We start from the raw sequence: 16,454 nt of genomic DNA on the forward strand, positions 1-16,454 counted from the left end.
TAATTATAAGTTTAATATTACACTAAACTGACTAAAGAATCTTTAGATATTATAAAAGCGAGGTACTTAACAACATACAACTACAAATAAACAATATGAAATAAGAAACAAAAAAATGAATGGAAAAGCATATGATATGGCATAAAAAACTAAGTACAAACCCATACGTACAGCTAATAACGCAATAACTTTTATTTAACATCCTGCACCCGAAAACAAGAAAACGCGGTCATGGTGTTGTGGACGGAAGATGGAGATTTCAAAACATAAGAACAATGTTTAAAATATTTATTAATTCTTTCAAATTTCGTTTTTCTTTGTCCACATGGATCTCTGAGAAAGACTGTTAAATACCATTGTATAAACATCAAGTTTCAGATGATGTCTTAAGCAGGAAAGTCGATTCATTGCTTAGATGTGAAGTTTCAAATCGTTTTCTAATGGACATTCTCTTGCAATTTATATACATGGAAGTTAGTAACATTTTATAGAAATAAAGTTCAAAAACATTTTATAAGAAAAGATTTATACTCCATAGGGTAGCATGAGTAGGACTTGGCTCAAGTTTTCTCTGATTTGTGGAAAAACATCACGTAACCTGATCACGTGGTACGACGTCATAGGGACCAAAGTCATCTTGATTTTTACAGAGCACCTTGCCACAGCCCTTAAAGTTTGGAAGTTTGGACACTCAGTTTAAATTTTAGAATTTTACAACTTTAAAAATTTGTGTGCAGCATAGGACCGGGTTTGTACCTCTGTAAGTTTACATGATCGATCTCACTCGCTTCTGTAAAATCTTGTCAAATATTTACATTTCGGAAGTATTGACTAGTTTTATCCTTTTTGAAGAGGCTCTATCACATTATATGTTTATATGGGCAGGTAACCGGACTCATTCCCTTCCATAAAGCATGGGTGCATTGATGCTTCCTCTTAAAGTTTGGAAGGGGGACACTGTACCACTTCTAAAATTTGGAAATTGTTAAAAAACAAAATTTGGTAAACGTTCTCCAAGACCCAAATAAATACCACTGTAAATGTGGGAGTCCATCTTCTTCTCTCTTGTGGGTATAAAATTGTCGAGAATTTATAAGGCTTGAATACATTGATGTTTATTTTCACAATTTCGAAAAAATAGATTGACATTCCTCTTAAATTGAAGAATTGTTAAAATTATTGGCAAATCTTCTCTAGGAATTATATACATGCTTCTGTAAATTTGCTTTCTACTTACTCCCTTTTTATGGGTACAAAAATATCAAGATATATATTGTCAAGATAACACTTTATATTTGACGAGAATCTTAAGAATTGGCAGCAAGATATGGAAAACTGTCGGAATTAGCATGAGGTGTGAAATTTGAATGTTACGCTTAATATTCACTAAGATAGGTTGTAACACATAATCATATAGCTAAATACAAGGTTCCGTAGTCTTTCATTAGACATGGGTACCTTGAAACATTCTTAAATTTCTGCTTTATCCCACTTTTAAATTTTGAAATTGTAAAGAAAATTGTAATTCAACTATAGGAGTTGGGTAAATTTAGATGGTATATTTTATGTCATTTCACGGATAAAAATTGCTAAAGTATTAATTTGAGGTTGTTAAATATTATATCATCTTTACTCTTTGAAACAAAGAGGTAACTCATAACCAAAGGTCATTGGTTTAAAATGTTAAGACTTGGAACTATATAGGTAATTATTAAAACCTATTAATAAGAAACAATAACAATTTCACACTTTGAGCTTTATTTGCAACTCATAGTCTAAGATAATTGTAGAACAGCAATTCTTGACGTAATCCGATTAACCGATCACTTAAAACTCTTTATTTAAATTTTTATAAGGTTTCAAACGTTTTGCTTATAATTGTCTCATCACTGTTTTAAATTTTTGACCGATTTATATATAATTATATCCATTTTTACATTTTGAAGTTTAGTCACAATTCATAGTATACATCATTAGTGGAAAACTATCCTTGGTGCAATATCATTGACTGATCACTTTGAAATTTATAATTTTAAAATTTTCAAATGTTTTGAATATTCTAACTAAATACAAAACTACATGAAGTGACATAAAATAAAAGAGTACTTCTGATTGACGTGGAAAGTTGACACCTGGGATAATTGTAGCTTTCCCGGACTACTCCACAGGAAAATTTTCAAAAGTGAATATTTTTTTAGGGGGTCTAAGGGGGTGATGAAAATTTTCCCCATGTTGTTAAGATGAACGTTTTTGGGGGCCTATACTATTGTGTTTCAGATACTTGGAATTGGAATACAAGCTTGAAATTCGGTATACTTGTACGTTTTTGTTAGCGTTACCTAAGTGAATCACTAAAAATAAAGATTTCAACTTTAGAGTGGTTTTATGTGAAACTGAAAAATCACCCTTATGTTATTTGTATGGGAATCATCAGTTGTGATGCTAAATTAAGCTGAGCTATAGAAAGCTGCTATTATAGAGAAAAATTGCCTGAGAAAATTTGTAAGTATTCATAGTCACCCCAATTTAAACCTACGTACTTTATAATCGGTTAATGTAGTTAAAATGTATTAAGTAAATTGCCATAATAGTCACAAGAAACGACTACAGATTCTAACACAGTATATGGGACAGTTTTTCTGTCACTGTATTTAAACCCAAAATAGAACGAACTTCCTGATTTCTGACCACACCAGGAATAATCGTTGTGGAGAATATTTCCAATTTATTGTAACCAACTTTGAAGAAAGAAGATTTAAAGAAAAGTATAAGTGAAAGGTAAAATACTCATTTGAAAGTGGTGTCCCTTATTTTGGGTAATTTTGTGTTGCGATACTCACACCCCTCAAGTGTATTCTATGTGACCATAAAAATTCATCAGTGAAAGAGCAGCTCTCTACGAGAACGTTAACCCGTGCCGACTTGACGACAAAATCATGAAATGGTGTTTCCACATTTTAATATAATTTAGAATTTCCAACCGTCATAACGGAGAAACTAAAAGAGACAGAGAAACGAAACTTTGCACGAAACAACTAGAAAAAGAACGACATCTGGTCGTTTATCGATAAATAGCACCGGATGAACAGTGTTGCCAACCCAAGACAAAGTTTTGTTTTGTAAATGAAATGACCTAAATTGAATATCATCATTGGAAGCAGCAATGAAAACAGACAAAAGACAAAAGAGATTTTAAACGCAGATCAGTGTTGCAAACTTTTCAAGAAATAACGTGTAATATGTGTTGGCGAACACAGGGAGTGAGATACTTACGTCCTGTACACCTTAAACCAGATATTGATAAGAATTGTTTGGGTTGACTCTAAGTCTAGAAACATCAGCTGAACAGTGTTGCCATCAACAGAAGGGAGAAATTGAGTTTGAAAGAGATACAATAACTCGGAAAAGGCCACTAGTGCTGTATGGTTTAAAACCTATAATGCAAGGCAGAAGAGCATGAGGAGATATGAATTTGTCGCAATGCGTCTGATAAATTTTAACAAAAGAATTTGAAAGCTAGACCATAATATATTCTTCATAAAAATCGGAGAATTTTCATGAAATTTATTAAAATGTATTTTTGAAATTAGAAATGAAATACAATCCCTCCATCCTGATCGTAATTAACGCCAAATCGTAGTGATGATTAAGGAACCTTTAACAAAACATAAGCTGTATTGCACCAAAATGAAATATGTTTTTACAAATTTCCTAGTTTTATTACTTCATTCACCAGGTTATGGCATATGCTGATGATATAATTTAATAGGGGATGATAGGAGAACAATAGAAAGAAATGCAGATGTCTTATTAAACGCTTGTAGGGACGTAGACTTAGAAGTAAATGCAGATAAGACTAAGTACACGGAAGTTCGTCGGGATCATAATACGGCAAATTATGGATGCGTTAAAATATCGAATAATACTTTTGATAAATTGGGTACCTTCAAATATTTAGGATCAATATTAAGAGATCAAAAGCATATTCACGAAGAAATTAAATGTCGACTTAAAGCAGGGAATTCGTGTTATTATTCAGTTCAAAGTATTTTGTCGTCGCGAATTCTGTCGAGGAATTTGAAGCTTAAAATATATAAAACCATAATTATATCTGTTGTTTTGTATGGTTGTGAAAAATGATCGCTTACTCGGATCCTGAAACGAATATTCGCACCCAAGAGAAACGGGAATGGGGAATGGCGAAAACTTCACAAGGAGGAACTACATAATTTATACGGTTTATCAAACATTGTTAGGGTCATCAATGTAGGAGGCTTAGGTGGGCAGGTCATGTAGCCAGGATGGAAGAAGGTAGGAACGTTTTCAAAATTTTAACTTGAAGACCAAGTGGAAAATGACCATTATGAAGACCTAGGCGTAGATGGGAGGACAATATTAAGATGGGTCTCGCAGAAATAGAAATAAAATGTAGAAACTGGATCCAATTGGCTAAAGATAGAAGTCAGTGGAGAGCGTTTGTGAACGCGGCATTGAACCTGCAGGATTCTATAGGCCATAGAGTTAGTTAGTTAGTAGTTTTATTATTATAATATTTAAGTCTGAAGTGAACATTACCTCAATATCTAGTAATCGCTGACTGATTTGTATTCAATCAGTCCAAATAATTGAGGTGCTGAAAAAAATACAAGGTGTGTACCGAGGGTACATGCCATTTTGATGTAGGACAAAAACGCTTTTAAGAAATTTAGTGGAATAGCAGAGGATCGATCTTTACGTTTTAAGATGTAACTGTGCCAAGTAGAAAATCTTTAATCGTAGTATAGTTCTAAGTTATATCTTGTCTTATAACGTTTGTCTTCATGAAGTGAGCAAGTAGTATTCATCATTAGCTCAAATATTAGTGTGGGAAATGTTGAGATAATACTGTTCAAAACTGAGTGGGTGAATTTATAGGGAGGAGGATTAACGAATAATTTATCAAAGATTGGACAACTGAGTTCTGTGACAACCTCTGACAACATTGCCCTTGTTGAGGAACTGGTAATGCAGAACAGGCTGCGAACTGTGGAGGACTTCTACACCCGAATAGGGTGTGCGCACAGCGTCATGGAACGTATACTGACTGACCGCCTGAAACTTAGAAACTTTGTTCCAATTGGGTTCCTAGGGCAGTCCACGGGGCGAAGAAGACATCCCACAAGATAATTGCTAGTTGTCTTCTGACAAGAACTGTTCTCTCAATGGATAATAGTTTGACTTCGTGATCAATGTGGATGAAACCTTTATTCCTATCTCTGAAATCCGGAAATTAAACGGCATCAAAACAGCGGAAACATTCCTCCTCACCTCACCAAAATAACCTCTCATGGTTCCCTCAAACAAAACAAAAAGTTCTCTATTTCATATTATGGGATACAACAAGGTAATTCTAGCTAACCTTGTACCGAAATAACATGCAGTTACTGGGTAGAGCTACGTCTAATTTTCGGAGACAAGATTGCTTAATGCATTGCAATAAGATAGACTACAGCTCTCAAGTTCAGGATTTCATCCGCACACGGACAATAAACAGGTACATAGAGCTGGCATTGCCCTCAAGTTTATGCAGCACAAACTCATTGAATGTCTCACCCACAAGTCCTCAAATATTTCTTCCTGTGACTTCTGAGTTTTCCAAGCTCACAGATTCTTTGAGAAACCGACATTTTTCAGAAGTTGTGTCAGAAGTACTACCACATTGCAGTCTCTCGTATATATATATATATATATATATATATATATATATATACCGGAAAAATGACTTCGGAGTTGCCTTTGAAAGTTATATGTGCAATTTGGGACAGTGTTTCGAGGATGGCGAGGATCACGTTGCAAAGTGACGGAAAGTTCTTTCCAAAGTATTAAATATTACCAGAGTTTTATGTAAATGGAACGTGTGTTTGGCACGTACCTTTTATACAATATTGCGTTAAAATCGAACTTTTTTTTGCCAAACTTATACCTGAACGTTATTTTGTTTTAGTGTTACGTACGGAAACTCGAAACATATGAGGATAGTTACCCAGTTCACTTTTTTATTCTAAGCAATAAACATACTTCCTTGCTTTGCAGGAATGGACACACCAAGCATCATTAATGTCGGATTAATGTTTGCGAAATTTATCTCGAATAGTATAAGTTCACTATATTTGTTTCATCACATTTTCGCTACACCAAAGGATAGAAGAAGTTTGCACATGACAAAGATTTACATGGAACTCTCTGGAAGCAAATAAAGTTCTTTCGAATAAGGAAACTAAATTACTAGTTAATTATGGTTTGATAATGGTGCTATAATGCCCTTCAAAATATCTCATTAGCTTGGTAAAAGCTGTAAGATGATTCTGCTAAAGCTATATTATTGGAGTAATTTCTCAGAAAGGCAATACTAAGAAAACAAGCTTTGCATTCATGTTAATGTTTCCTATTGATCAAATTCGTTTCTAGAAAGTACAAAGCCTTCTGGATTTAAATTTAATTTCTAATTTGGAAAACATAAAATAATGTAAAGTAGCCTAATCTGCTGGCAGAATAGTATAGAATATAAGTTAACTACAATACATTAAATTCTTTGAATAGAGGTTACGATTTTATCTTCTTTCATTTCTAACTCAAATGCAATTTTTAATTTAGTATTTTTAAATACGTTCCTCTAAGTCATAAAAAACTAACTAGAAATGTCATGTCAAATCATTAATGACATAGAAATTATTGCCGTTGTTGCCTTATACTTTAGTTAACACAAGCTTTTTGTAGATTGTAGCTAAGAAAGGATACAAATGAATTTTTGATTTAAAATTGGGCTGAATGAGTAACATATTTAAAACTATCATCATCGTAGTCTAAACATTTTTTAAATTAATGTTATTAAATCGATCAGTTTTCCGTTACCGCTTCTGAATAACATCAAGAATTACAATCCACTAGGTTTAACATTATCTATACTATGAATACTATCTATGTGCAAACAGAGTTTGTTTTTTCTCCGTTTTGACTAATTAAATCTAATATGTGGAATATATCATATGGTAATTCCTGAGAAAATAAAACAAAAAATAAGATCAAACTATGGATTTTAAAAATAATATATACTATAACCCAGTAGTGGTTATTGGCTGAAGTTAAAATTGATAAAAGTAACATTTTACCGCTCCAAACTAAGGAATTTAGCACACATATTATCGCTAAAAGCTGTATGTAAGAATTAATACACGTTTGAACGTTTCTTTCCTCAGATTGTAGCGATAAAATGTATTCTCCAAAAATTTATCCCTAGAAGTAGACGTAGAAGTATTTCCCTAAGATTTGAATCAAACTAAGACTCATAATAAAATAATATTTAGCGTTTTCTTTACTCAACATACTATATTCTCAGATCTCTGAAGCTGACGATGTAAACTATACAGAGGAAAGATCCCAATAGCGTTAATTAATTTAGGAAACACACTGATGTAAAAGAGAATAACAAACGAAGAGACAGAAGTAATGATGTATCATAACACTTCAAACATATTTTAACACAAGGATCTTGGGTTTTACCTTCTTCTCAGCTGCCTCACCGGTAATATATCAACATTTGTTGCAGCAGACAAAGACGAACGGATGTATACAGGATCTAAAATATCAGCATGACCACAAGAGGCCCCACAGATATATGCAAACTACGTCTTCCTTTGTTGGTTTCTTGTAAGGTTTATTAGTAAGTTCTCGTTGAACTTCTGAGCTGGCGTGTTTCATGCGTTGGCACTTACCGGAATATACAGTACTTCCTGTATTAGAGAACAACATACTTTCTTACAACTGTCTCGTGATAACAAATTTTGATCCCATATATTCCAACAACACCAACATAATATCATAATCACGGCCTAACGTTTCAGGACCATTATTATTATTATTATTATTATTATTATTATTATTATTATTATTATTATTATTATTATTATTATTATTATTGAATTTAAGGTTAAAAATTTTTGGACGAAAACTTTTGTATTTGATTCAGCTTTTATTTACCAACCTGATATAAGTTTCACAATAATTGTAAAGTATTTTGTAACTTACGAAAACAATTGAACCCCAAAACAGTAGTAGAATCTAAACTTGTGACGTTATGTTTCCACCTCAGAGTTGTAATATGTATTTCTTTTCGACACTAACTATTTGATTTAGCAATTCAAGACATACGTTTTTATAACTTTCACTAATGTTAATTCTGTTTAAAATAGAAATAATTAAAAACTGGATTTTTCTCTTCGACCAATTATTTTCTATTTTCATCAATTATCAATTTCTCGACAATTCCCGATATTCTATTGCGTACAATCATCATGAAGAGGTTGATGAAACAGATTTCAAAATTTAAAAAGACACGATGATGGAAAATGCATTAGCATTCTTGTGATATTAATGCAACAAGGCGTTTCAAAACATATTTGAGACGGCTGTGAAATAAATCTGTCAAATCAGAGGTCAAAGTAAGGAAAATAAACTTCTGTTAAATACATTAACTCTGCCTGCTGTAGTTCCGTCCTGATTAAATTTTTGCATTCCCAAATGCTTGATAGTCTAATAGTAAATTGAATGCAACCTGTCTTTTAATAGTTACTTACAATTCAATATACTTTATACACGCAAACATACACACATATTATATATATATATATATATATATATATATATATATATATATATATATATATATATATATATATATATATATATATATATATATATGTGTGTGTGTGTGTGTGTGTGTGTATTGAACATCAGTATTGCAAACTGTAATGCTGTAATTCAGCGGTACTTGTTCATTGTTCATTCTGCGATTAGAAAGTTTTCTTTGACAATTTACTTTTGAAGTATTGTTTAATGTTTTGAATAGAAAACATCACTGAAAATCTTAGAAAACTTTTTCCTTAACCTTATGTTTGTTAAAAGGAAAAATGAATTTGAGAATCGCAATGAATTTAGAAAACATCAAGTTTCTTACAATCCAACCTTACATTCCATTTTGACGGCTTTTTTTTTTTTTTTTTTTTTTTTTTTGCTTCAAGCAAATCATAAGGATTGTTTACTGATGAGCGAACGTGAGGAGTTGCGATTTTATCACAGACTGGCCTCGAGATTGTTTAAATTTCAAACGTCAAATTGTTATTAACAACCTAGAAAACTGTTATAATAATTTGTCATAGAAATGTTAGCAAAGGTAGTTGTTACACATATACACACAAAACATACACAATGTTTCACATCCAATTATAGCTGGATAAATATATAAATAAATAAAGTTGAATTTACAATCCCTTTTAGCACCGATTCTATAGGAACTCAACATACAATCCCAACGCTCTGTATCCTACTTAACGGTGTATACACTAACTATATTGCTACAATAAAGCACTTCAAATTCAATCTATTCTTTCATTTAGGAAATACTTCACAACTTATACACATTTTCAGACAAAACATTAAAGCTTGACCTAAAGAAAAAATGAAGAACTATTAGAATTACAACTTGCAAGTGACAGTGCGTGAGAGATTGTGTTTACAAATCTTACAAATATTGTTAGTTTCAGGTATCCTCTTGCTAGTTAATTTGTGTTACCGTGTTTTGCACTGGAAACCTGAATTCAATTCTCTGTAGTGTGATTGAGCGAGCTTTTACCAATCTACGTATGCATATGTGAAACAGCAAATATTAATGCAATTTGAAACATGCATCTATAACACAAACGTGTAATTATATTGGTAAATGTTGACAAATTTAAAACTAAAAGATTTTTTAATTAACATAATTTTCTGCTTTCTACATAAATATAAGTAAAATTATTAGAATGAAAAAGAAATTCTAGTTTTATGTCTAATGATTGTACCTTTAGTTTAAAGAAGACAGGTGATTAGTAAGATAATTGGTGGAATGGATATCTACCACAAAGTTATTTGGCATAGGATCGAGCTCGTAGCACCAGAGATGAGTAATCTACTAGATGACTAGAAATCTATCTCTGAATGTTATTAGTAAAGTGACTTGCGTTGTTTCGTACAAGTTAAGACAATCTAGTGAGCATGATATTAGTGATCTGCATAGAAACTTGAGTTCAATTCTATAAAATACCAGACTTCTCATATACAATAACTTTGCCCGTGGGTTTTTATACATTACTTCGACATCATATTACTATGCATCAGCTTTGTCAGGAACAAAATTGATTATCTTGGTTAACATATACATATGTAACCATAACATCTCTTCGAAAATATTGTATATACAGTAAAAATCGTACTGTTTTATTAATAAATAAGCTACTAACCTCAATAACAAGTAACTTATCGAACTTCCTAGTTATACACTAACAGGTATTCTTTGCGTTTGGATCCCATGTCAAAATACAACGTTCATTACTTCAACGAAAATAATCTCAAATGAAAATGCACTTAAAAACTAAATATTAAATATAGTTCTTCTACGGTATATAAGTGTCCGATATGTAAGATCATGCCCATTAGTACATGGGGAATTCAACAAGTTTTACACAGATGGTTGTAATATTGGTATTAGGTTCAACATTATTATGAAATTTTAGGTGAACGTACTTTAATCCTTTGGCTATAAGACTGTGCCACTAATGTAGCTTCCATCCGCTGTGACGCATGTCGTCCAGTGTCGTCACACAAGATATGAGGTTCTTGTCACTGTAGAATCTTTTAACTCGCAGGCGGATCATCAGGCGACCAAAACGGAAGAAATATGAAAGAGCCAAGTCCGGACTATAGGCAGGCTGGCGCCATCCCATTTTTATGATTTTCCTCTGTCATGTCTGTCATAATGCAGTGTGATGACCTTACTTTACAGCTCCAGTTTCTTGGTTTGAAGAGTACGTAGTACCCTTTCCAGTGATAGACAATAACGCTCCTTGTTAATTATGGAGCCATGTTCCAACAAGTCTAAGAAAATAACACCGCACTGATCTCAAAAAAGGAGACCATGATTTTCTGGCTTTATCTGGAAAGTATTAGTTTTTAAAAACCACTGCAAGCAACGTTGGATGCTGGCGCTGCCCAATTTATGATCGTCATAAGCCGAAAGCATCTTCATATGAGTTGATGTTGCTGGTACATTACCAGCTTTTAACAGGAATTCAATTACTGACTTTTGTCGGTCCTGATGTCTACTTCAGTGTCCATTATCCCTTTGGGGATCCTATGGAACAATTTGTACCATACGCGTTTTTCATGATACATTGCGTTATTTCTTTTCTATTTGAGCTTTTTCGTCCGTTTTTTTTGTTTTCCAAGTTCAGAGGCCTTGTAGAAGACATCACGTATGGTTTCAGACCGTCCTGCGTTCAGACTTAGGAGGTGTTGACGTCATAAGTCAAAAATTTCTTTTCTCATTTACTAAGCCTATGTTCAATATTTTTTGGCGGGCTTACTTTTCTACGTAGAAGATTGAAATTTTGCACAAACATTCAGTTTACCAAGTTGTATTTACCAGATTTTTTGTTCCGATGTCAGTGCTAAAACAGGGGGGAACCAGAGGAGCAAATGGGTAAAAAAGGGATATTTTTACCCCCAAAATCCCGTTTTTCATTTTCTCGCCTTACATACATGATGGGGACACGTGAGTCATACCGTCTGAAAGGCAGTTCCATTCTGATGAGAATGCTGCTCGAATTATCATTCTAGGGTAATTAGGAACGTCTCAAGGATTTTTTGAAAAATATACTTCTATATAGGGAAAAATGGGACATGGTGGGTATATTTTTTTTGGCGGGCTTACTTTTGCACCTAGAAGATTGAAATTGTGCACAAACATTCAGCCTACCTAGTAGTATTTCTCAGATTTTTCTCAGATCTCTGCAATGAAACAGAGGGGGTCCAGAAGGTAAAATTGAAAAAAAGGATTTTTAGACAAAAAATCCCGTTTTTCACGATTTTCCCGCCTCTCATACACGATGAAGACACGTGAGTCATACCGTCTGAAAGGCAGTTCCATTCTGAAGAGAATGACGGTGGAATTATTATTCTATGGTAATTAGGGACGTCTCAGTGAATTTTTTTCAAAATATACTTCTGTATAGGGTAACATGGGGAATTTTCTGAATTTTTTTGGCGGGCTTATTTTTCCATCTAGAAGATTTAAATTGTGCACAAACTTTCAGTCCACCGTGTAGTATTTAACAATTTTTTTTCAGATTTCTGCGTTAAAACAGGGGGGGTCCAGAGGGGCTAAAAGTTGAAAAAGGGAAATTTAGCCCCCAAAAATCCTTTTTTTCTGGAATTTCCCGCCTTAGATACATGATGGAGACATGTGAATGGTACTGCCTGAAAGACAGTTCTATTCTGAAGAGAATGATTGGCGGATTATAGTCCTAGAGTAATTACGGATGTCTCAGGAAATTTTTTCCCTGACATCATAGTGTTTTATGGTAATTTGGGGCATTATGGGAATTTTTGATAAAAATTCTCCCGCCCTTACTATTCAAGATAGAAACTTGAAATTTGGCACACACATTCAGTATACCGAATACTATTTATCAGATTTTTTTTAGGTGGCTACGTTCACACAGGAGGGCGGGGGTCCAGGGGGACCAAAGTTCGAGAAAAAAAATTTCCCTCCGAAATTTTCACTTTGACATTTTTCCCGCTTCTGGTATATGGTATGAGCATGCAAGCGGTACCATTTGAAAGCCAGCTCTATTCTGAAGAGAATGAGGTATGAACCATGAACCTAGGATAAATAGTGACAATACAGTAGCTGCTTGACTGAAAGTCTAAAAAATAGCCCAAGAACCCAGGATCCGACCTTACTTTACGGCTCCGGTTTCTTGGTTTGAAGAGTACGTAGTACCCTTTCCAGTGAGAGACAATAACGCTCCTTGTTAATTATGGAGCCATGTTCCAACAAGTCTAAGAAAATAACACCGCACTGATCTCAAAAAAGGAGACCATGATTTTCTGGCTTTATCTGGAAAGTATTAGTTTCTAAAAACCACTGCAAGCAACGTTGGATGCTGGCGCTGCCCAATTTATGATCGTCATAAGCCGAAAGCATCTTCATATGAGTTGATGTTGCTGGTACATCACCAGCTTTTAACAGGAATTCAATTACTGACTTTTGTCGGTCCTGATGTCTACTTCAGTGTCCATTATGGTTAACCTGTGAATAACAGGAATTAACAATTACCACCATTATAAAGCCAAAGGATCGAAGTAAGGTCACCAGCAATGTATAATCGTATTCTAACTAGTAATAATTGAACTTAGGTAATAAGCTTTGTAAAACTTATTCAATATCCGTTGGAGATGTAGAGAAGTATACATTGCAGGCCTAACCATTTGCGTTAGGACAGCTACTGATATCTCCAACAGTACTATTTTAAATTCAAGTTTAATAGTGTATAAAATCAAATTATATCTTATATATTTATATTTATATAGTTCTACGAATCTATACAAGAAAGATTTTGAATATATACCACTCCATATAACTATGTGACATGCACATAGTTTACTAAAAGAAAAGTAATATAAACTTAGTTTTAAACTCTGCAGTTAACAATAGTGAAACTATGTGTCAATGTATCGAAATTTTCAAGTTAATTGCTTATTTTACAATACATAATTTCTAGTGTGTCTGCAAAATCTAAGATTTTCGCATGAAAAACTCTGAAGTCAAAAGGTATAATTTTCTACGCGAATGCGAATATAAGAAAATAATTCCACAATTTCATTCAAATTACTGACAAGAGTCGTTGTTTTATGCTTTATAATCGTAATTCAATACAAGTAAATGTTTCATTAAGGTACCTTCAATACAAGTAAATGTTTAATAGTTAAAACATATTTACAACAAAATTGAACACACTATGACCAATATCAGTTAACTTTACGTCTGACGAAAAATGACAAAATGTTTCAGTGAAAACATCTAAAGTCTTTCAAATTTAACAACCTGAGAAGACACAGAAGTAGATGCCTCTAAAGTTATAGAACTAACCAAGTTTATTACAATTCCAACACAAGCACAATCATCGGATCAAAACACGCTTTTCTATCTTCCAAATTACTTAAGTAAAAATGTTGCACTAGTGATTATAGTACTCTGAATAGTGTAGTAGAAACAGAAGCTTACAAAGAGGGCAAAATAAATATTTTTGTACGCATTCTGTTAGTGAATTGAGCTTTCGTCTTGCGGAGATTAGTACATTGCATTGGTTTTGTTTCCTTTCCACTACATGCTGGAACTGAAATCCCAAAATTTTTCGCATTGTCTTAAAGAATACGATATAACCTGAATACTTTTGAACATTTCCATCAGTCTTGTAGCTGATCAAATTGTCAGTACGAAATTGTACTCCAGCACATGTGTTGAGAACTATTACTATACCAGTGCAACAGGTTCACGAATCCTGTACAAATCTATGCTTTCTCATAATTGGATTTGATTCACCCCAAGTCTACTATGTCAACAGGTTATATCCAACAATCACAATGAGAAGGATCGGTAAATACCAGCTTTCAACGAGGAGAGAATTGCATTTACTGTTTTGATCATTGAATATCAATGTAGTTTTACTAAGGTTCCATTGTAGATTTTAAACCAAAACGTGTGTTTTCAAAACACTATTAGTGGTTGATAAATCAATTATGGGTTTCAGAAAATCCGCATCAGAAAGTACACTGATACTTTTTTCAGACAAAAAAGACTAACGATTTCTTAAATCTTACTGGATAAGAGCAAGAGCTGAGTCAGAGCTAATAATTCTACAATGTTATAAACAAATAACAGGAAATAATGTCCAAATATGAGACAGATAAATCGAAAGGCCTTACTGAAAAGAACAATACGATATGGGCCAGTTTAAATATCAACACATAGTTTCGTTTTTTAAAATTGATTATATATACTAACCACGTCACTTAAAAAATGAAACTCATATTGGCATATACACTTACCAAAATTTTCAATACAGCACTAGTAAGATGATAGCTTACGGTATGATTAAAGAGATATAGATCACAATTATGATTAAAGCTCTGAATAAATTACATGCCTAATGATAAATTCTTATGTATACGTTTCGAGACGAAACAATGAAAAAGTTTTGTGGTGCTAAAAAGTATGTTTTGCGTTGTCAATCACTGAAGGTGTTTGTTCTACTGTGACATACTGTGAATTTATTTGCGTACTATATATGCAAAAAAACAAAACAAAACAAAAAAAACTTACCTAGCCTATTGTATTGTTGACTGTTTTCTTCACATAGTAGCATACATACTAACAGAAACGAACGAACCACAATGAAACCCTACATATATGCAACCCACAGTCCACTACTCTTATGTTGGTTGCATATCTCCAATTATCTCGCACTAACACATTATGCATGATGTTTTAGTCGCTACTTTACCCGGCGTTATGTCAGAGTAATACTCATGTTACAATATTTATACATATAGATACTTATCAATTTAATGTAAACACCTGGAGTTGGAAAATGAAATGAAATCTTTCAGTTCTACGTCCCACGATTGTGCCGGCTAGGCTAAAAGAGACAGTGATGATGAGAAATGAATGCAATGTTGAACTGTATAAACTGGGAGGAAACGGGAAGAAACCTATGAACATGGTGTTTTTCCATCACAAAGCTCACTTGGCGCGAGCTGGGATCGAACCAGGGACCCCATGTACCAGAGGTGAATGCTCTACTACTGAATCACCGTATCCCTATCTGGAGTTGGAAACACATCAGATGACTGGGTTGTCGAAGTGACGACCGCGATGTTGTGCTGTTCATTGTGATGTTTTAGGGCAAACTCTTTCCTATGTTTCATAGCTGAAGAAAAATTAAATGTTTGTTAGTTGGACTTTAAAGCTTATTTTTGAAACTATTATCCATAATTAGTGTTGGTTTAGGAAATTTTGATTTTATAGTTGTGCAATCAAGGCTAATGTAAACTAAATAAAACATTTCCAGAAATCAAATTTCGAATATAACTCTGATACACGTGAATGTAACAAATATTGATGAATGATTCTATTAACAAATGTTAAACACTTCTTGGAGTAATAGACCTCCCCACTCTTGTATTAGCTAAGGTTCACTGATACACGGAGTCCTGGGTTCTTTTTCCATAGGAAGAGACTTGAAATTAGAAGCATTACGATGATTCGGATTCCGCTTCAAACTTTGAAAGCTAAAACTTCAACCAACCACTCAAAAATAAGTATTTTTTTGTTTTTATGTTAAGTATAAATATCAAGACTACTTCTACGTATTTTAATTAATTGAGTTTAATTTACTGTTGGTTTATGCTCATGCTCTTCTATGCAGCTAACATCAAATGAAATTTCCCTTTCTTGTGACTCAGGCAGTTATTACGTGAAATATAAATTAGTAACCACTATTACAAAGGAATTATTAGTTTCTTTCATGGAAGCATGAAAT

The 16,454-nt window shown here is 33.3% G+C and overlaps 1 protein-coding gene across 1 annotated transcript in view; it reads right to left on the reverse strand.

Annotated features, from left to right (window-relative positions):
* LOC145664543 (uncharacterized) overlaps positions 1–16,454 on the reverse strand; it is a 990,857-nt gene that overhangs the window by 415,598 nt on the left and 558,805 nt on the right. The gene's annotated exons all lie outside the window — the stretch shown is intronic.

This window comes from Thermobia domestica, chromosome 11, assembly GCF_964235325.1.
Source record: "Thermobia domestica chromosome 11, izTheDome1.hap1.1, whole genome shotgun sequence".
NCBI classification, from domain to species: Eukaryota; Metazoa; Arthropoda; class Insecta; order Zygentoma; family Lepismatidae; genus Thermobia; species Thermobia domestica.